The sequence below is a fragment of the Prionailurus viverrinus genome, chromosome C1 (genome assembly GCF_022837055.1).
Source record: "Prionailurus viverrinus isolate Anna chromosome C1, UM_Priviv_1.0, whole genome shotgun sequence".
Classification (NCBI taxonomy): domain Eukaryota; kingdom Metazoa; phylum Chordata; class Mammalia; order Carnivora; family Felidae; genus Prionailurus; species Prionailurus viverrinus.
In genome coordinates this window covers 213782424-213805789 of record NC_062568.1, presented here as the reverse complement: position 1 = coordinate 213805789, position 23366 = coordinate 213782424, and the positions used below count along the sequence as shown (strand labels likewise).

The following is a 23366-nucleotide window of genomic DNA, read 5'->3' as shown; positions in this document are numbered from 1 at the left end:
ACAAACAAACTTAGAAATGCCTCATGGAAAATACTCTGAATCCAACTGAACAATACACAGGGAAGACCTACTTAGAATCCAGTTACTAGAAAAATTACATTATGGTAAAAACAATCACTGCAATTCAAGAAGCTTCTAATGTCCTGTCACCCAGACTTGGCCATTTGACATGTAAAGGACCTCATCTGCCTCTCAAAGAAGGCATGACCGCTTCCAAGTGTGACTGGTCCACAGGGGTGTGTGTGCAACCCGCCAACTCGCACCACTCCTGCGGCAGCAGGGCCATCCAGAGCCCCAGCTCTGGCATCTGGAAGAATCCCCGACTCTCTTCCTCTCTCTGTACTGCAGCCAGAACCGAAGTACACTTAATTCTAGATTTCTTCTGAAATCTCTGCTTGTTCTTTCTCAGAAACTAAATTTGAAAACATTTAAATAGGCTTCTGTGATCTCTCCAAATTATGTGAAAAGACCAATTCTGGATGATTCACAGATTACCACCTCCCTGCCTGTTGACGGACTCACTACCTTGTGCAGCTACAAACCCCCAGGCACACATCTAGTCCGGAGGTCAGGAGAGGTAGTAACAAAATGAAATATCCCCCAGTTGAACTGTGAATTCTAAAACACTTCCTTCACAAAATACTTTTATTTGGGAATTACATTGCATAAGTTGTAATGAAGCACAAGCTTTCCTGTCAATAAAAGTTAAGTGTGGAAAGAAAACCGTACGGAGCTTCCTCAAAAGGTTAAACACAGGTTCGCCGTGTGATGCAGCACGGCTGCTCCTAGGCACGTAGCCCCAAACAACCGGAAACAGGTACTCAACGTGTGTCCACACACTTCACTGCAGCACTATTCACAATGGCCAAAGGTGCTAACCGCCCAAATGTCCGTCAATGAATCAGTAGATAAACAAAATGTGGCACAGCCAACAACGGAATATTCTCCAGCCACAAAGAAGAGTGCAGCACTGACACATGCTACAGCGTGGACGGTCCCTGAAAGCATTATGCTGTGTGGAGAAAGCACACACAAATGATCACAAAGTATATGGTTCCATTTACGTGAAATAGAAAATATTCTGCTTCTAGGAAAGAGACAGACCCACAGAGACAGAATGCAGTGGTTGAGAGGGGCGCTCTCTGTGTACATGGATGGGCGAATGAATACTGCTCAAAAGACACAGGGCTTCCTTTGGGAAGATGAAAATGTTCTGGAACTAGATAGACGTGATGGCTGCACAACACAGGAAGTGTGCTAAATGCCACTAAATCGTTCACGTTAAAGTGGTTCCCTTAACGTATCACAAATTTTATTTCAAAAAAAGGGTGTGGGGGGGGGGGGGAGGAAATGTGCCATTAAAGGTACTTAAAAGAACAACCAAACCAGTAGGTGTGGAGGTGGAAGAGGAAGCTGAAGAAAATCAGTGAACAGGTGGCCAACTGGCCTTCACAAACCCAAAGAGGGGAGCTCTCAGGAGGGCACACCCGCTGTGTCAGTGAACGTGTCAGTGAACTACCGAGTCTATAAGCAGGCAGTGGCAAATTCCGGCAGGACTGGTTAGATTGGGTCATTCTCAGGGGAGGGGGCTGTACTGCCCACTGTGGGATATTCAACAGCACCTCCTTCCCCAGTGTGACAACCAAAACTAACTCGGGACACCACTAGGTGTCCCTGGGGAGAATATGGGCTCAGGTGAGAGCTCCACCTTCAGACTGGTTGTCACAATCAATCCCAGTCTCCAAATACAAATCCTCTGAGGTACTTTCCACATCAAGAGACAAGTAGGAAAAAATTAAAATGGAAAAATGTATCACAGTTTGCTCTGATTCAAACACCTAGACTGCCGTGGCTCAAGGCATGAAAGCAAGCTCCCTATTCCTTTTCTTTGGAAGAAGAAAATGGGGAGCCACGCCCCCATAAGTATTTCCCTAGCCTGCAGTTCCTATGGGCACAGTCACGGTGAGAGAAAGGGTGTGGACACCAGAATCAAACCGCCTCAGCCTGGATTCACACGTACAGCTGTCTGGATTTGTTTCTGGCTAAAAATAAGACCCAGGTGGAGCTCTTTTACTGACTATTCGGCGCAGAAGACAAGACCACTGTTCCAGACAGCAGCACACAGCCACGTGATCCCAAGCCAGGAGCATCACTCTTGTAGAAAATCAGGAAACTGGGGATTTAATGACACCAAAGCCGAAGTCTCACGATGCTACTCTGCCTCCTGGAGGCAAAAGTAAGTGGAGAGGCAATGAGCATCCTTAGACTCCTAGGAGCTGGTAACACTGGATCCCTTCCAGCCAGCAGGTGTCTAGGGCCCACAGGCGGGGCGGGGGGCAGTGCCTGCCCAGACCTGAGAACGATGGTTCTCAGACAGGCGGAGAAGGGCCTCCCGGGTTACACCGAAGCCTGGCTACAAGGGAGGGGTGCCACTATGAAGTGGAACTAAGGGGTGGCATGAGGACAGGCTGAAGTTTTCTCACATCTTTTTAGAAAGCAATCCATAATGGAAGTTGGAGGAAGATAAAGGAAGACATAGACAAAAATTCAAGAAAAAGGTTAACAGTTTATAAAGCCAATCCTAATCAAAATTTAAAATATGTAAAATTCAAGTGATAGATTTAACAGAGTAAATACAAATGTCTCAGCAATCTTATGAACAAATCAAACTTTTTAAAGCTTATTTACTTATTTTGAGACAGAGCACCAGCAGGGGAGGGGCAGAGAGAGAATCCCCAGCAGACTCCGAGCTGTCAGCGCAGAGCCCAATGCGAGGCTCCATCCCGCAAACCGTGAGATCGTGACCTGAGCCGAAATCAAGAGTCGGACGCTTAACCGACTGAGCCACCCAGGTGCCCCGTCAAACATTTTTAATAATTCAAATGAACAACTCCTTACCCACCCAACAACACTGCTTTGAGACCCCCTTCCCTTGGTGGAGGCAGCTCTGCTAGAAGGCAGGACCCCTACTGTGCGACCCTCTGTCTCCTGTGGACAGGTCTACTGTGCAAGTCAGGTGCAAACCTTCCAGACCATTCCCTCACAAAAGGACCAGACTGCTGCACACTATACGCCCTTTCCAGCACTGTCTCAGGCTACCTCTGGCTACACCTCAAACACGAGTCTTTGAAGTCTACCTGAGTACCTTGGCTTTAAGTGATTTATGGGTCAAATCTCCTAAACATCTATCCGTTCACTCAACAAATACATTTTAATACCTAGGATATAAGACAGTGTGCTGGATGCTGAGAACACAAGCCATCAAAACAGCTTAGCCTAGCTGCCCCCACATGGGTCTCCCAGGCCAGGGGACATTCGCCTATAATGTACGGGGGGGGGGGGGGGGGGCGCCTACCAATACAAGTAAACTTAAGGGCTAGTTTCACTCAGGCCTGTGTGATCCACACAAAGTCCTAGAAATGCACACACAGGACACCCTGCACCACAGGTAAATGGCCAGGACAGGATTCCAAGGATCAGGGAGGAAAGAGCTCCTGTTCTGGGGGCCAGGGGGAAAGACATGGGCCATTGTGGAAAAGGCCACTTGACAGAAGAAAAAGGGGAGGGGTGGTAGCTCAGCCATTCTCAGCAACTGTGGGCATCATAGCTCACTTAGCTGAAATACCCAATAGCCAAGGTCATTATGATTCTCTGGTTGAAGAAGGTTAAAATCCTAGAGCAGATTTCTAAAGATGGAATTATCATTATTTAAAAAAAAAATTTAATGTTCATTTTGGGGGGAGAGAGAGGGAGAGAGACATCACATGCAAGAGTGGGGGAAACAAAGAATCTGAAGCAGATTCCAGGCTCTGAGCTGTCAGCAGAGCCGGACGAGGGGGCTCAAACTCGCCGGCCCTGAGATCATGACCTAAGCCAAAGTCGGACACTTAATCTACTTAGCCACCCAAGTGTCCTGTAAAGATGGGATTATTATGTCAAAGGTTATGTGTCTTTTGAAGCCTCTTGGAAAAAAATCAGCTGAGCCTACGGTTGACTCTACAGAGTTGTTAACTTAGCAATATTAAATATTACCATGGGGCGCCTGGGTGGCTCAGTCGGTTAAGCGTCCGACTTCGGCTCAGGTCACGATCTCGCAGTCCATGAGTTCGAGCCCCGCGTCAGGCTCTGTGCTGACAGCTCAGAGCCTGGAGCCTGTTTCCGATTCTGTGTCTCCCTCTCTCTCTGACCCTCCCCGTTCATGCTCTGTCTCTCTCTGTCTCAAAAATAAATAAACATTAAAAAAAAAAATTTAATATTACCTTGACATTGATATTGATATTAATATTTAATGATAAACTCTCCTATACATATATATTCTAATACATCACGAGGTTTTAAGGACCAAATACTAGTATTTACGAGTATTGTTATTTTCATATTTTTCAAAAGCTAAAAACTGAATCTTCTTGAGACATATCTAGAGGATTCCTTTACTGGCTGCATTAAAATTTCAAATCGAGCAAAGGTACATCTCCTGGGAATGATTTCTTTTATATCAACATAACCCTAAGACAGAAAGAACATTCAGGTGTATGGTCACCTGCAATCCTGACATCCCCAGACCAGAGCAGACCCAAGGACATTAGTCCTTCCTTACCTTGTTAAGTGTGGGCAGTCATGTTTTATCACAGGCTTTAAGGTGTTTGATTACAAGCCCTACTGGAGGTAGTGTGCATCCGTGATATATACACCACTTTTTCTTCCTAAACCCTGAAAAAGGCGGGATTCCAGAACACATCCAGTCTTAAGAGTTTGCATGAGGGACTGGGAAGCCTTGTAAGAAACGAAGTAAACTTCTCACTTCTGAATAATTCTCTAGTACAAGATGTTCTGGGGGTGCCTGGGTGGCTCAATCAGTTAAGTGTCCGAATCTTGATTTCGCCTCAGGTCATGATCTCACGGTTCACAGGTTTGTCCCCGCATAGGCTCTGCACTGACAGAGCCTGCTTGGAATCCTCTCTCTCTCCCTCTATCTCTACCCCCCACCATTCATTTTCCCTCTCTCTCTCTCTCTCTCTCTCTCTCTCTCTCTCTCTCTCTCTCAAAATAAATAAATAAACAAAAAGAGATGTTCTGAGCAAGAAGGTGAAATGATAATGTGAAAGAGTCCCCTTGCCAAATTTAGGAAGATCTGAGGGTAAAATGGAATATATCTCATTGAAAACACACACACACATGCGCGTGTGCATACACGCGCATGCGTGCACACGTGCGCGCGCGCGCACACACACACACACACACACACACACACACACACACACAAATACTCAAAAAATAAACAAGAGGAAAGGTAGAGCTCTTCTTTACAAAGGAATGCAATGATGTATAAGGAATGACAGATCTAGAAAACTACTATTTTGGGGCCTTGAGAGTAGTAACACGTGCAAAGATCACCAGTGGACGCTAGAATGTGTTGTTAGAAGACATTCACAAGGTCTAACAGTATCACTCATAGATAATTTCCTAATTTTAAAAACCAAACGTTATTATCTAATAGATACCACCTTAATCAAAGGATGATACTTAGTATTACCAAGAATGGAACAAACTAACATTAGGTATCTTATGATATGATAAAATGTGAAGTCTTGGTCACCTACAGAGAACTTTTGCCAAAAACACGCCTGAATCCAATTACGAGGAAACATTTATTAAAATCCAGAATGTGAGACATTACAAGAAATTGGCCTGAACTCTTCAAAAATGTCAATGTTGTAACAAGCAAAAAAAAAAAGTGGGAAGACCACTCAAGATGCTGCGAGACTAGGTAGAGCCACGAGTACCAAACATGCAACACATGAATTTGATGAAATCCGGAATGTGAAGGGTATGAAGACATCTGGGTGAACACTGAAGAAACTGACCTGTGTCCTGGATTAGGTGTCACTGAATCCAAGTTAAAGCTTGGCATGTAATGATACTATTGTGGAAACACAAAAGAATGGCCTTGTCCTTGAGACACCAGGCTGGAGTTGTAAGGAATCAAGTATCATGACATCTACAACATTCTAACAATTCACCAAAAAGCACCAAGAGACAGAAAATGTGGATCCCCCCGAAAAGTTACAGATTACTTGGTAAAAGGTACAGAATATTCACTGACCTATTTTTTCAACTTCCTGTAGCCTCAAAACTAAAAGTTAGGGGGTAGGAGAATACTAAGGTCAATGAAAAGCAAATACAAATCTTCTTTTAAAATGCCCTTGACATTCTCTAACAAAAGATGAGGTTACCTACAGATCAATCAGAGGAAATTACTGTGTTTTCTTAACTCTCTTGACTCTTCCCTGACTGATGCAGTGAGAGGAGCTCCTTCAGCAGCCGGGAAACTAGGCACAGCACATGTTCATGACTTCCTGACACCATCAATGCTCTTTGGTTTCTAAGGCCACTTTGAAAAGTAGACGAATTAATATTTCATTTTTACTTTTTATATTTAATTTTTCTTCATTTTAACAGTGTTTAAGTGTTCTTTTTCTCAGGCTGGCTAGAGGTTTATCAATTTGATCTTTTCAAAACACCAATTTTTCAGGGCACCAGGGTGGCTCAGTTGGTGAACCATCTGATTCAGCTCAGGTCTTGATCTCAGGGTCCTGAGTTCAAGCCAAACACTGGGCTCCGTGCTGGGCGTGAAGCCTACTTAAAAAAATAAAATAAAATAATTTTCAGTCTCAGTGATTTTCTCTGTTGTACCTGTTTTCACTTTCATGGATTCTCCTCTTACCCTCCTCATTATTTCCTTCTGCTTTGTGTTCAATGTGTCCTTCTGGCATCAGAAGGCAGAAAGCTCAGACCGCGAGACTTTGTTTCTACAACAAACAAGCACATCGTTCCTTCACGGTTCCCGTGGCACTGCTCACACTGTGCCCCACAGATGTCCATGTGTTTGTTTCACTTCCATTCAAATTCAAGTATTTTCAAATTTCTCTTATGATGTCATCTTTGACTTGCTTCATTGCCAGGTATTTGAGGATTTTCCAGATGGGGTTCTATTACTGATTTCTAATGTAATTCAACTGCCACCACAATTATTCTGAAGGCCCATCCAACAGTCCCAACATCTGGGTCACCTCCAAGTCCGCTCCACTGATCTACCTCTCGACAACAGACCACCTTGTGTGTACTACATGATTTTTTGCTGAGTACCAGAGATAGATCAACAGAACGGAAGTAAACAGTGACTGCACAGAGGAACGGCACACCTCTTCCTCTGCCAGGCCCCGTAAACAGATATATTCTAAGCCACGAAACAAGATTTTAAAAGTATAACTGGAGTGGCACCTGGCTGGCTCAGTCAGTTAAGCATCCCACTTTGGCTCAGGTCACGATCTCACAGTTTATGAGCTCAAGCCCCGCGTCGGGCTCTGTGCTGACAGCTCAGAGTCTGGAGCCTGCTTCGGATTCTGTGTCTCCCTCTCTCTCTGCCCCTCCCCTGCTCACACTCTGTCTCTCTCCCTCTCAAAAATAAAAGTTAAAAAAAAATTTTTTTAAATACATAAGAGTATAGCTGGAAAAAAGATAAAGCTTAAATTTTTACTCAAACTTAAAATTGTACGTTCTTGTACTTGTATGACAGGTGTTATGGTGCTAAGTAAGTACTCTGTGTATCATCAGATGAACCCCTCTGTAACCCAATGACATATCAACTATCATCACTCCTTGTAATTTTAATTCTGTAAAATTACAAAAAAGATATCCACAGCAAAGAAAGGTCAGTAACTAGCTCAAAGTTGTACGAACAGTTAGTATTATACCCAGCAACCGGACGAGCCCAGGGGATTCCACTGATGCTATATTTACTCATTTTAAGACAAGGAGTCTATGTACATTTTTTTAAGAGAAAGAAAACCAGATACAAAAATTCAGGCTTGTCCCTTTGTTGAGACTTTTCCCCTCAGCTCTGAATTTTCTTTGTCCTCTCTCTCCTTCTGCCAGGAAATACCACTTAACCTTAAAATCAAGAGCTTAAAGACACATTTCATTAAAACTTCCTGACTGCCGCTCTCTCCCCAGCTAACCGATCTCCCTCGCGTTCTCCTGCTCCGTTTCTATTTCTCTATCCTACTAGACTAGGAGCTGGGCCTGTGCCTTGCCTCGCCTGCCATTTTGGATTGGGGGGGGGGGGGAGGCGGTTTGTTCAGCTTATAAACCACCTTTTCCAGGAGCTACCCCCATGGATCCTCCTCCCAACCCGTCTTGGGATGATCCACTGTTTCCTGGCACCGGGTTCACACTACACAAGCCTGTCTCCCCACCACTGACCCCAATCATCACTGACCAGATCAGGAAAAGGTACTCAGCTCAAAACTCGATCCCCCAATAATGCGTAAACTGAGACTGTCAGTGGGGCAGGCTCTCCGCGACTGGCAGTGGGACATGAACTTGAAAGCTGTGGCTGGCTACCCTTCACAACTGGGACATAGCTTTCTGAGCAGCCGAGAGAGCGAGAGACCCACGGGAGGAGCACGCTCACCGCTGCCCCCGTTCCCGTCCCTTCTCAGGCTCCTCTACATGCCAGTCCTTATAATTAATTCTTCTTGTGTTTCGTTGATCTAGAGCGTCAGCTGTTTGTCTCAGTCTGTACCCTGCACCTGTGCCAGCACAAGCACCCATTCCCCAGGTGCTTGCAAGTAAGTACACGAACTCCTGGTTTTATGGCTTCAAAATGGCCTCTGGAAGAGGACTCCCAAATTCCTTTCCAAGATGGAATGCTTTGCCTCTGATGACATACCCTCCGCCGGTCTCCCCCCTGGACCACGGCAACAGAACCCAGCCCTCCTCCCCACCTGACCTATATTAGCAACACAGGCTGCTCATCACTTCCTCCTCCTCCTCGAGCTCCACCCTCCAACTGGTCTAAGGGACACCATGCTTTCTTCTCTTTCCCCTCACTGCACGCAGTTCGAGAACTCCAAACACTGCAGTGTTCTGAGGGCTCAAGGTCCTGCTCTTTACAGGCCTGACCTCTCCCAACCAACTGACGCTGGGCTCACCACTCTCCTCAAAGCACACTCTCAAAACACCCTTCCCACCGGGCTGCCACTCAATTCTACCCGTCCCCTCCCCGCTCTGCACTCCAGCCCCGAGGCCCCTGGCCTCCAGCCCAGCCTAGCCTGCTACAGACTCGCTCCCCCAGCTGTCTCCTTCCCTCTTCAAGCCGCCCTACACATCACTGCCTCATTTATCTTTCTGAAGGACAGCTCTGACATCTGACTCCTCCGCTCAACTCTTCAAACACTCCTCCTACGGAAGAAAATCAAATTTTTTAGCCCAGCCTGATTTAAAGCTCTCCACCTCACCCACCGTGTCCCAGGTGCCCTCCCCTAGGGCTCCGATCACGAAGTCTGAGGAGGGCCAGATACACGTACACAAACACGCCAGGAGAGTCTGCTGCTCTCTGCCACGTGTGAACCAAGATCCAGACCACTTCCACAGAATTTCTCTTAAACATAAATCCGAGAAACATGAATGCATTTTTGCCTGGAAGAATAGAGACAATTTTAAAAAGCAAAATATCCCCCACAGTCAAGAAAGAGGATGTCCTTCCAACAAGTCTGAGCTGAAGACATGAGTATCAAGTTTCCTCTAATAACTGCAAAACACGGAAAAAGCACTCTGCACTGGAAGTTTCTGTAACTCCTCTTCCTACTCATGTGTGACTTACAGTGGGAGCTGGAAAGGACAGAAACTCTGTACCTTCAGACTGCTTAGACTTATGCAGCACTCTTTCCAGTAAAGCTTCGGGACAACTGTGTTTACTACACGGTCACTGTCAGAAAAGCACTTAGTGAGCCCATCCTTGTGCCTGGCACCAGTTTAGGCCAAGGAGGTAAACAGGAATATTTACTTCCAGTTTGAGGGCATGTGCAGCCATGCTACCCAACAACCCTGAAAGTGGATGAAAGTTTTAAATCGTTGACAAAAGATTTAACAATAAAATGGCCTTGATATCCGGGTGCCTATTTGTGAGCCCGGCTCACACATTCATTCGCTTCACTCAACAAAGATTCACCAAAACTCTATCACGTGCCAGGCACTGAAGCAGGGGTGTCCCTCAGGAAACAAGACACGGTTCTTGCCGCCGGGGAGCTTCGTTTCTAGCTGAGGAAGGCAGAAGTAAATAACCCAAGTATGTAGTTTTGACACGTCAGGCGCTGTCCAGTATGAGGGAAAAACAAAACTGCGGGAGGTGGGGAGGGGAGGAGGGGTGCGGGGATCCTCTATGAAGGCGGCTAGAGAAGGCATGGAGGTGTCTGAGCGGAGTCCTGAGGAGAGGGATGAGCAGGTGCAAAGTCCCTGGAACACTGACTTCTTCCTGCTACTTAAGCCTCCTACCCCCGTAGACACGAGAAACCCTGCCACTTACCTCTGGAGGTGACAGGAAGCTGACAAATCAATTTTTTGTCCCTCCCTGTTTAGTGCAACGGCTATCCCTCTCTTAAAAGAAACCTTGTTGTAACAAAAAAGGTTGGTCATAAAAAAGGGGGAAGGTGGGGGAACACAGTAAAAAAGCAAGTACTCAAGTAAGATAAAATTCCCCGATCAAAGAATCCTTAGTCATTAGGAATTCCCAAGAAGCTTACTGAATGTCAGAAAGCCAAACTCCATCCAAGTTATTCATTACTCAGGAACGTTTAAAAAGCCAAGGAGACCAACAAGACCCCGGAGAAGGAAAAGCAGAGTCACCACGAGCTATGCAGTGAGGGAAGCCCTGCAAGGTCACCTGCAGTTTGCGTGCTGGCTGGGGGGCAGGGGGGTGGGGGTCCTTCCACAGAGCTGGATAATGTGAGGGGAGTCAAGTGACTCTTGAGCTGGTGGAGACAAGAGGACAGCACCTGGATGTACGGAGCTCAGGACCGCGACCACACCGGCTCATTCTTCCTGCGGTTCTGAGCGCCCAGGTCTGGTACGAAGCTGCCTCCCCAACATCTAATATCAGTTCATTCTTTTATTCAACGAATGATTTTTCCTCCTCCCAATCCTACCTAATATAGTAATTAACAATCTGATGATGCATTGGGACGATCACAAATATAAATTCTAACAACCAGTCATTTTTCTTTTAAAGCGACAAAAAGCGTTAATTCAGAAAGCATAAGAGGCTCGTGTACCATTGAGCCTTCTGAGAGAAGTGTCCCAGGAAACAATGGCATAGAGAAGGCATCCAAGAAAAGTTACATGGACAGCATATTCTGATTTAACTATGTCATATACTTTCATGGGATAAATTCATCCTCTGATTATCTGTCCTGTTTGCAAATAAAAACCTCACAGGAAAAAAAAAGAAAGTTGTTATTAACAACTACATCTTTTAGGAAGTGGTTAACTCTACAAGTGAAAAATTACAATGACTCCTGATTCCTCCTAACTACCCTGCCCTGCCCCCAAAAGTTTGACCGATCTAGTCAAGGCTCTTCTGTTTGCCAAAAAAAAAAAAAAAAAAAGAAAGAAAGAGAAGGAAAAAAAAGCCTTACTGGGAAGTGGAGAGGGATCTGACAGTTCCCAAGGACAGGGAGAACGGTGGGCTCCAGGAGACATAAAAACGAGGAAGAAACAGGAACCAGAACCCAGTCTGGGCTGGCTCCTGCTGACCTTTCTGCTTCTCTGGGTGCGCTTTCTCTATCCTTCCACTACCCTCTCTCCGGACCATCCACTGTCATCTCGCACGCAGTCCAAAACCACCTAGAATCCCACATCCTAACCAGCACCCAATGTCAGCCATGTCTGTTTCCAGAAAAATTCCTCTGCACCAGCTCAGTGGTTGACTGTCCTCAGACCAGGTGGCCAGCCAGCCACAGCACAGGAGAGGATGGCAGCCCCTGCCACAGGCACTATGGCTGTGACACAATGACCGGTGTCTTCGATATAGTAACAAACATCCCCCTGTAAGTTACATAAGCGTTTATTCCTTTACCCTGTCACCATTTTTTAGTCAGCTCCAAAGGATGAGTCATAAAGCATCATACACGAATCCAAATACACAATAATGTAGTTCCCCAAAACTTATGGTCAACAGATACATGCGGCCTTAAAAAATAAAACAGACAACTACAAAATCTCTTTAATCTCTGTCTTCTTTAAAAGCATTCGGGAATATCCCCACAGTCTTATCCGCTTATGGTGTCAAAGCTAAGAGAGCATCTAAGCACTGGGGCCACCGGCTCTTTTGACACAACACACACCTTTAGTTCATCTATCCCAAGTGTCAAGAAGAGCTGCTACCTCCCAAAGTCCATTTTTAAGTAGAGTTTCTTACAAGATAAATGCCATTTTTGTCTAGAAGCCACATTATGAATGCTGGTGAGGCCTCTTCAGTCGACATCTGTGGGTTGCCTCTGTGTGTCCTCCAACTTCTCCTCTGGTGACATCACCAAGAGGGCTTACCTTTGACTCCGGGTGAGGGAAGAACCCCTCCTTCCGCCCTCACCCAGGCACTTCCGGTGGGGAAGCCCTTCTCCTTGGGAACACACTGCCCAGCGGGCTGCAGTGACTGGTTCAGGCGGACCCACGAGCCATTGAAACCCCAGCTCCCAACATGCACGGTGAGATGCCCGGGACGCTGCAGCGAACTCACAGAACACCATGAGATATTTTAAAGTGGAGACACACACAGGGAAACCTGACAGCGGACAGACACCAAGGGAGCAGTTAGCGCGAGTGGCTAGGTCACAGTTCCACCAGCAGATGGCACTACATCCTTTGTGATGACGTCACATCCTTGCAAAGCGAGGTTTTCAGCAGTTGCTTTGATAATAAAGGAAGCACTACAAGAAAATCAACATGGAACAGGAAATGAAGGTGGTGGTATCCAGTCTCATACTGAAGTCTGAGAAGCTACATAGCCCGTTAACAACAGTGGTTTACTTAACAATAAAGTGTATATTTTTTTTAATGTACTGATACTCCTTTTTAAAAAGACTACTAAGAGGGTGCCTGCGTGGCTCAGTCAGTTAAGCATCTGATTTTGGCTTAGGTCATGATCTCACAGTTCGTGAGTTTGAGCCCCACATCAGGCTCTGCACTGACGGCATGGAGCCTGCTTGGGATTCTCGGTCTCTCTCTTTGCCCCTCCCGCACTTGCTCTCTAGATCCCTATCAAAATAAATAAAAATAAACTTAAAAAATAAAAAGACTACTGGTAAGTTCCTGGGACATAAATGTTTAAGTTCTTTGGCTCTAATGACTCAACGAAGGTAACTTTAGGTATTTATCTTGGCGTAGGGGCACTGTGAAAATCCTAGAAGCACTACATGTGCCACGAATTTGGGAATCTTTACATTAAGATTCAGACCAGGGCCTTGGGGGATAGAGAGGGAGTAGGATGGCACCTCACCAACCTACACCACCACACTTGGCCCCACTCCACCCAGAGAGCCTCGCCTACTCTCTGCCCCCACCTCAGGTGTGAGCCATAAAATCAGACAATAAGCTATAAATTCATTAAGGGTAGGAACTGATTTCCTCATCGTTGTGTTCTCTGAACGAAACCCAAGATGAACTTAGTAACTGCTTATTAAAAGACTTGTTCCCACAGAAAGCAAGTTCTGAAATGCAGCCTTGAGGATGGGTGCATCTCAGAGACCTTGGATCCCTGGGGCACAGAAAGAGAAAGAGAAGGGCAGGGGCAGCCACAGCAGAGCCGAAGCCAGCTTCCCAGTGGGCCTGGCATGCGCAGGGCAAGTGAAACTGAGAGCTGGTGCAGAGGGACACAGCAGACACAGCCCAAGCCTTGACGGGGTTCAGACAGGACCCTCAAAGCAGTGCAGAGCGCCAGAAACGCGCACCAGAGAAGGCCCAGGACACAACCCTCCCGTGGTATTCTGCCCAAAATGCAAAACCTGAATCTAACCATTAGCAAGCCGAGACAGACCCAAAGTGAGGGTCATAACTGGCCTGTTCTCTTGGAAATGTCAAGGGCAAGAAAGACAAAGAGGGAAAGGTTGTTACAGATTCTCAAAGAATGCAGATGACCTCCAAACACAACACGTGTTCTGGACTGACTGGACCCCGGACACCAGGGAGAACAGCTGTAGAAGACATTACGGGGACAATTAACGAAACAGGAAACAGGAAACAACTTGGTATCAGTGTTGAATTTACAAATTTTGATGAGTGAACCGTGGTTTTATAAAAACACGTCCGTGTTCTCAAAAATACACACTGATGTATTTAGTGGTGAAGCGGGAAACAGATGTAAGAAACTGATGTGAATTTTACATTCTACTTCTTTCTCTTTTTTAAAGTTTATTTGAGAGAGAGAGAGAGAGAGAGAGAGAGAGAGAGAGAGAGAGAGAGAATAAGCAAGTGCACACGGGAGCAAGCAAGGGAGGGGCAGAGAGGGAGAGAGAGAATCCCAAGCAAGTTCCTGGCTGTCACTGCAGAGACCAACGCAGGGCTCAATCTCACAAACCAAGAGGTCATGACCTGAGCCAAAATCAAGAGTCAGACACTTGATCGACTGGGCCCCCCACGCGCCCTGCCTTCTACTTAAACTCACATTTGTGTGAGCATAAAAGTGGCACGTGCCCATCAGGACAACACCCTGGCGACCACGTGTAGGGTGAAACGGGACACAAGGAGCACATTCCCTGTGGCCCAGTCTGCCATCAGTGACCACTGGGGACACCCTCACCTCTCCCAGGTCTGGCAGGAAGGAGGATCTCAGCCAGAGGGGCTGGCTCTTTGGCTAAGAGTGGAATGCTCTGAGCCTCCAAGGTTTGGCAGACCGGGCAATCAGGAGACTGACAAGCATCTAACTGGGGTGTGGCCTGCCCATTAACTCCTCTTCACAGTGTGGGGGCCGTGCTCCCCGCTTCCTAAGTTTACTACCCGGTGGTATAAAGTAGTTCATTTTTATGGAAGTAGAACTAATGAGCCCCGCAGGAAGATAAAGAAACGAACGCGAGCTCAGTGGAGTGCAGGGAATCACCCCTTGGGGACATTCGGAAGCAGGGAATCACCCCTTGGGGACATTCGGAAACACCATGGGGAGGGAAGGCAGCTGAGTTCGAATCGCAGCGGGCCAAGGCCACACAAACTGCCACCACAACCTAACAGGGGACCCTACACAGCCCACAGCCCTCGACCTTCCAAGGGTGTGGTGCTAGGCCAGAGATCAGGGGTGCTGACACCAGGCATCCCTGTGCACCGCGGGGTGCCGGGCAGCACCCCAGCCTCTACGACTAGGAGATACCAGTAGTACGGCCCACACCGTAACAACCGCAAATGTCCCTCTGAGAAGTCAGTCGCTGTTCCTCCCCACTGCCTGTCAACAGAGTCCATGAATGGCCTGTAGGTTTTCCAAGCCATCAAAGCAGTTCCATGAGAGCAGCTCCTGGTGGGCAGGCTCCAGAGCAGTGCGAGCTTAGAGGCAGCGATGAGGGCCGCACAGGACAAAGAGACTAGGTGACAAATGCCCAACCACGTAAACCGTGCAAGAACTTATGACTGACATAGGCGATATTCAAGGTCATCCCCCAGTGAAAGCACACTGGACAATTCAGACAGGCGCCGCCGCCCCAGTGGCTGCTGCCCTGGAAAGGAGACGGGCGGGGGCGCTGGCCACCTGAAACTGACACTACACACAGTTGTACACGTAACAACCATCTTGATAGAAATGCCTCCTCAGAGATAGAAATGCCTTTCTCATGGCTAAGCCCACACTGATTTAAGTCCCAATATGTCCCAGGTGTCCTGAGAACTACAAGAGAATTAAAAAAAAATAAACCCAAAGAATTTACGCCTTATCCTCAGAGTTCATCTTTAGACCCTCCTCGGTACAAGTATCCATCCCAGAGAAATTCTCCTTCCAAGAAGGCACTTCCAGTACATAAACACCCGAATTTCAAACATCACAGTAAGACTCCAGAGGGAATTTAAACTGGAAGAAGTTAGAAAACCTGTCTCTATGTATCTTGTTTGCGGAATACTCTGTCAGCTTAGTGCACGTCAGCACATGACTGACAACAGGAACACTGTTAAGGAAAACAACCCGTATTCCTGGGGAACCATGTCCAGCACTGTTTCTGCAGAGGCCGTGCTGAAGGTCAGTTGCACAAAGAGTCTGGGATCAGAGGGTGAGTTTGGGTCCCAGCCCTGTGACCTCAGGTCAACTGCTTCACCCTCAGACCTGCTGACTCTCTGCTGGTAAGAGGTCAAAAGATGCTCTGCTGGTCAAGAGCTCAAAGCAGGGGTGGCAACTTTTCCCGTGGAGACCAGGCAGCCAATGTCCGGGGCTTTGTAAGCACAGACTCGGTTCTGCTGTGGCTTCTGCCGTCACAAAAGCAGCCACAGACATGCATGAGGACTGAGGCTGTGCTCTGATACAACTACCTATGGGTACAAACTCGAATTTCCCTTAACTTTCCCATGTCACAAAGTACGCTCCTTCCAATTGGTTTAACCATTTAAAAATGTAAAACACATTCTTAGCTCGTTCTTAGCTCCTGGGCCACACAGAAAGAGACAGCGGATGTAGCTGTGCCAACCTCTGGCTTAGAGTACAGTGCTGGGCATATGGCTACATTACCATCCTGAAATACAGGCCACAGTAGCCACATGCCGTCAATCTCCACTGTCTTAGAACCAAAAGCTGACCTCCTAATTTCACTGAGAGTTGTCTTTTCTCACCTACCAACTCTGTTCCAAGCAGCGGCTTCTGCTGTCCTGGAGAGCGCACTCACACGTCAGATACCCCGAGCACTCCTGCGCTCCAAGAAGTGAACTCTGCTTCTTCAAATCGGACTACATAATCTTGACAGTCAATTCTGAAAATCCATTCGATGGAAGATTCCCCCCACGCACAAATTTACACTTGAAGTAGAATTCTATCCCTTACAATTTCTATGTTAACCAAGAGGTTATGAGTGTAGCTGAACATCTACCAGTATCTTGCCCTCCACATCTTGGTATCCACTGAATGGTGTGGACGCCTCCACTCTTTCCCAGGACCTGAAGTCCACATCAGCTACAACGAGCTTCACTCAGTAAATCCCACCAGGTCTTGGGTTTTGCCTCACTGCCTTAGACAAACTGACTGCAGCGTTACCGTCTGACATCACTTTAACGTACTGTTACTAGGGGCATCTGGGTGGCTCAGTCGACTGGGCTTCCAACTCTGGATTTTGGCTCACGTTAAGGTCTCATGGTTCATGAGACTGAGCCCCACGATGGGTTCTGTGCTGACAGCACAGAGCCTGCCTGAGATTCTCTCTCTCCCTCTCTCTCTCTCCGCCCTTCCCCCACTGCACATGTGTTCTCCCTCCCTCCCTCCCTCCCTCCCTCTCAAAATAAATAATAAATAAATAAGTATTTTTAAAAAATAAAGTACTGTTATTGAAAACCACCAGATGCGCCTGACCGGCTCCACTGGTAGAACATGCGACGCTCGATCCCGGGGTTGTAAATTCAAGCCCCACGCTGGGTGTAGAGATTACTTAAAAATAAAATCTTAGGGGCGCCTGGGTGGCTCAGTTGGTTGAGGGTCCGACTTCAGCTCAGGTCATGATCTCCTGGTTCATGGGTTCGAGCCCCACGACAGGCTCTGTGCTGACAGTTCAGAGCCTGCAGCCTGCTTCAGATTCTGTCTCCAGCTCGCTCTGCTCCTCCCCCACTAGTGCTCTCTCTGTCTCTAAAATAAAGAAACATTAAAAATTTTTAAAAAGTAATAAAAAATAAATAAAATCTTAAAAGGGGCACCTGGGTGGCTCAGTCAGTTAAACATCTGCCTCTGAATTTAGTCTCAGGCCATGATCTTGTAGTTCACAGAATTGAGCCCCGTGTCAGGCTCTGCACTGACAGCCAGGAGCTGCTTGGGATTCTCTTTCTTTTCTCTCTCTCTCTCCCCCTCTCCGTTTATGCTCTCTCTCTCTCTCTCTCTAATAAAATAAACATTTTAATTAAAAACATAAATTCTTAATAAAAAACACTTAGACTGCAGTTGTTCTATGTCAATTATAACAATACCCGTGGCATTAAATCTTTTACAAAAAATGAAAAGATGCAGGAAAAAACAGCAAACCAGGAACATAAGATGCTATGAAGGAGCAGACTACAGCACCAGTAAAAAGCATCTACCTCAAAGGTGAACTTAGTCAATTACACTTCAATAGAAAAAGCTCAAACTACTGAGATTTCTGTAATACGCTTACTTCAGTTACGCTACCTTTGAGAGGCTTCTAATACGCTCAAACGTTAAGTCATTATATTTCGTTGCATTTCCTCCAAAATGAACATTTCTTTTCCCTAATTATCATGATGCTGGTAAATTTCCCACAAAAAACACTGAAAAAACAGTCCCTTACTATATAACGTGTCCCTTGCCCCCATCAACCCACAGGGGTGAAAAGGGGCATGTGTTTCTTCTAGACCTCGATACGCAGGTGCATAATTTCTCACAAATGAGTCAAATGACACTATACATGATCCTTCTCCCCTCCTCCCAATTTACTGCACTGTGGCCATCCCCTCGTGACAAAAAAGGGCCACCTTACATGTTTTTTAAACAGATGCACAGTATTCTGTGAGTGTCCCTCAATGTAACCAATCCCTAGTGATAGGCAGGGAGATTCAACCATTTATTCATTCCCCAAATATTCAGAGACATACTACCGTGTCAGAGCACATGTCATGAAGCTCTCTGCCCTCACTGAGTTTATATTCTTGTCACCATTGACAAATGTTTTCTTTTACCTCCAAATTCAAGGTGATGGTTTCTAACAGAGACTGTTTTTAATACTGTTTTTATAATTAACGTTGTAATATAAGTATTCTGTTATTTTCTCCTTTGGATAAATTCCTAAAAATGAAATTGCCAGAATAATTTATTTTGAAATTTTCTCTTTTATACTAAGGATATCAACCCTTGATCATATACATTTCTAATATTTTCTCCAATTTGTCTGCTTTGGAGCCTCAGTTCAAAGGTCGTCCATCGGGTGTCTTTTGATATAGACAGGTTCTGAGTACTTCAGCAGATAATCTTTTCATGGCTTGTAGCCTTAGTGTCAGGTCAAGAAATCCTTTCCTCACACACCCCACCTCTAAGGTTATAAAATATATCCCCCAATATTTTTCTAGTACTTTCATGTTTTTAATTTTACATTTAATCCTTTAATCCACCCGGAACCTGTATGTGCTGTGGAGTGTGGAGTTTTCAACTTTATTTTTCCCAGCAGACTGCCCCTTGATCCAACATCTTTCACATTAAAATCCAGCCATTCCCAACTCATTTAAGACGCCACACTAATCGTGAAGTAAATTCCCATAAGGCGACAGGTTGTCATCTAGCCTATTCTGTTCCATCTACCTATGCTTTATAATACTTTTAAAATCTGTATCAAATAGAACACTTTCCCCCCTCATCTTCATAGAACAGGCTCCTCTCAAATATCCACCCCCCCCATAAGTGACATCTTTAAAATACGTCAGCATGTGTACGCAGGTAACCCGCATTCAAGTTCTGCACTCACACCCGTTCAAGTCCTCTCTTGTCTTCAATAATGCTGCTTAAGTGCTCTTCATATAGTCTTACAACTGACTTAAACACACTTTTCTCTTTATAAAAAGAAAAGGTTCAGACCTAATAGCCATAAAAAAAAAAAGAAAAGAAAAGAAAATGGCATTGGTCTACGTGCCTAAGAACTCAAAAAATTATCTTTAAAGTTAGTTTCTATAAAAGAGTAAGTTATTTGCAAAAAAGCATCTTATAAGGACTCATGGCCCTTGTCATGAACCTTCACTGCTTTGTCTTTTCTATTCATTATTTGATACTCAGGACTCAAGTTACTGAGTTTTGTAATAGCACTAAAAACAGAACTTCACTATAAAGCAACCACACGGTTTATTACAGGCATGAGTTGTGGCCGGGGCCCCACAGGCATCTTGATCCTCCCAGGGATCTCTAAGGTAGGATAAGGTGAAAGGAAGGGGCAGGAGCAGCAGCACAGGTGCGTGGAGCTGGAACTTTCTTCTTGTCCCCGCGTCCTCCCCTGGTGAATCTCGGCCGTCTCACTCACAGGACTAATGAGCCGGAAAGACGAGGGGGTGGCAGTGAGAGGAACCTGTTTGTCTAATCACAGTTATTCATCATGTAGCTGGTTCCTCCTTTCTGCCTCTTCTTCCAGATGACCCAATTACCCTCAAAACTTTCTCCCCCAAGAATGTCCCCGATTTTGTAACAGGTCACTACGTATAAAGCCTCAGAGCTACTTATATTCAGTTCATCAGGGAGTATCTAAGTTAACCCGCACCCACTTGTCATGCTGCTTTGCTGGGAGTCTTAGATTTAAAAATCTTTTGTTTTGTTTGAAATCCAATCCCACTCCCTCCCAATCAAAGCCATCTTCTTCTTTTCTTTCTAAGGTAGGCTCCACGCCCAATGTGGGGCTCACACTACCGACCCCAAGACCAACAGTAGCATGCACCACCGGCTGACCCAGCCAGGCGCCCCTCAAAGCCATCTTTTTTTTTTTTCACATTAAAAAAACTGTATTTATTTATTTTGAGAGAGAGAGAGAGGAAGGGAGGGAGGGAGGGAGGGAAGGGCAGAAAGAGGGAGCGAGAATCCCAAGCAGGCTCTGCACTGTCATCGCGAAGCCTGACACAGGGCTTGAACCCACAAACTGTGAGATCATGACCTGAGCCAAAATCAAGAGCCAGACGCTCAACTGACTGAACCACCCACGCACCCCTCAAAACCATCTTTCTTGATGTCACTCTGTCTCTTCCAAACCTTCAAATTCTGAGCTTGGCAGGCATTTTATGCAGACTCCCGCACAGGAGAACTGCTGAAATGACACTAAAGTGTTGTTTGCTAAAAGGTAACTGGTTCAACCCATTGCTCGGTTAGCAAACAAATTAAATTTTATACTAAGTCAAACTGCTGTTTAACCTCACAAGAGTTGCTGAAAGCCGGTCGATCACGTGTCCTGGGTCACAGCTAACTTGCTCAACTGGACAGAGTAGCATACTGATTAGGACAAATTTTAAAGCCGTGAGAGCAGCTGAAGTGAAAGGCCAACCAAACGGCCGGCACAGATGAGGAGACGGGCCTGAGGCAGTACCGATGGAGGAGAACCCCTGGCTCCCAGGGTGTCAGCCTTCTGCGACCGCCTCTCTCCCTTGTACCAATGTCCTCCACCACTGTGGCTTCTCAGCACACGGCCCAGGGACGGCAGCAAGGGAGGCGTTGAGGAGCCTGGCGGGGGGCCTGGCAGAGCCCCGCCTCAGCCGCACCCACCGCCTGGGTCAGGGTCTGCACTGATCACGACCCTGGGGGATTCGCATGCACCCAAATAAACAGAAGCTTAGAGTCTCCCTATTTAAAAATACAACTCTCCACCGGGCCCACCTGACCTTCCAACACGCCTAAGCCCTCCCGCTGCCCCTCCATGGCAAAGCTTCTTGCCACCCCATCTCCATGGCTGGCGTCTCCTTCCTCACCTCCCATGTTCCAACTCACCCCAATCAGCTCTACCTCACAGGTTCACCACCTAGTACCTGCGGTCCTTCAGTCAAAGAGACCCTTCAACACACTCTCTCAGAGCAGTTACCCACCCACCCTGCTTACTGAAGAGCTGCCCCTGTGCATGCCTCTTTCAGACCGCTGATGGCTGGCACTCCTGCTCCCATCGCCAATCCCGTGCACGGGCGACAGCATCTATCTCTGACTTCCAGACTGGACTCCTGGAGAACACACTGATGAGCTAGCATTCGCTCGTCTTACGGCCATTCGGAACCTCAGATGTTCCAAGCAGAGCTCCTGATCCCCGCTGGACAGCCAGCAAACCTGCCCCACCCATGCGGCCACATCCCAGTGGCCCATATCACCACCCTGAAGTCTACAAGCAAACACTCGGGAGGCAGCCTAACTCTCTCCCTTGCTCCTTCGCCCAGACAACCAGCACCAGCACCAGCACTCTGGCTGGTTCCACCTCCAGAGCAGATTGAAATCTACCCCTCTCTTCCCACCTCCTCACTCCACCCTTAACCAAGGCATATCATCTTTCATTAAATCCCTCCTTTACCGGTGCCTGGGTGGCTCAGTCGGTGAAGCAGCTGACTTCGGCTCAGGTCATGATCTCGCAGTCCGTGAGTTCGAGCCCCACGTCGGGCTCAGTGCTGACAGCTCAGAGCCTGGAGCCTGCTTCAGATTCTGTGTCTCCCTCTCTCTGCCCCTCCCCCATTCGCACTCTGTCTCTCTCTGCCTTTCAAATATGAATAAGTGCTAAAAAACAAAAACAAAAAACAAAAAACAAAACTTAAAAAAAAAGTGCCTCCTTTAAATGATCTTTGCCTCTATTTTTTCCCCCAACAATCCATTCTTCATTCAGCAATCTGAACAATCTTAAAATTCACATCTTGTCACTTCCTGCTTAAACTCTTTCAATGGCTTCCCGCTGCACCAAGGAAAAATCCAAACTCTCTTCCATGGTGTGGTAACCACAATCTGCACCGTCCACACCAGGGCACTTCTGAAAGTCAAAGGCACTGACCAGACAGAACCACGGCCCGCCAAGCGCACACTGCAACCTGTTCTGGGCAAACTGGTGACCGAGGACATGTTCCCTCCAACGTGCACGTCTACCACTCTGCTCCCTGGGCACTTCCCTTTGGCCAGGCGTCCTCCCCACCTCAAGAACTCTGCGATCACTTTCTTTCTACCCTCACCTACTTGGCTCCCTCTCACCCTTGAGGTGGCATCCACTCAGGAAGGTCTTCCCCAACTGCCCTAAACCACGCCCCTCTCCATCCAGTATCCGACAACACTCACCACAACGGTAGAAATTTGTTGTCTCCGCCATCAGAATAAAACCAGAAACTACTGCCCAGTACTTATTAACAAGCACAGTGTCTTTGCTCACAGTATTTGGCAAATATTTGCTAAATTAATTGAAACAAATTAATGTTCATTTTTAGAATTCATTCCACAGAAATCTTAATATTAACTGGACATCCTAAAGCAGGCAATTCTAAATGCCACTCTATCGAAAGATCTGTGGGTTTTAAAAAAATGCACCGATTCTTTGCAAGTCCTTCCATCAAGATCCAGAGTCTATTTCCCTATACTTACAGTGTGGACTGGACCTTGTAACTTGCCTTTAACCAACAAAATGCAGCTAAGGTGACGTTGTGTGACTTCTAAGCATGGCCTCAAGAAGCCTAGCAACTTCTGCTCCTGCCCTCTTGAAACTCAGCCACAGGACGGCTGGGCTGGCCTGCTGGAGAGGGCACGCGGAGAACAGAGGCACCCTGGCCAGAAGTCCGCGCCGGTGAGGCCCAGGAAGCGCAGACCCCAGCCCACCAGCCAGATGACTGCCAGTGCAACCGTGGGCACGGCCGACAGCATGCAGAGCAGAGGCGAGCTC

At 46.7% G+C, this 23366-nt stretch overlaps 1 protein-coding gene across 2 annotated transcripts in view; it reads right to left on the bottom strand.

Annotated features, from left to right (window-relative positions):
- The window catches only part of GNB1 (G protein subunit beta 1), an 89046-nt gene that overhangs the window by 48504 nt on the left and 17176 nt on the right, over nucleotides 1–23366 (bottom strand). The gene's annotated exons all lie outside the window — the stretch shown is intronic.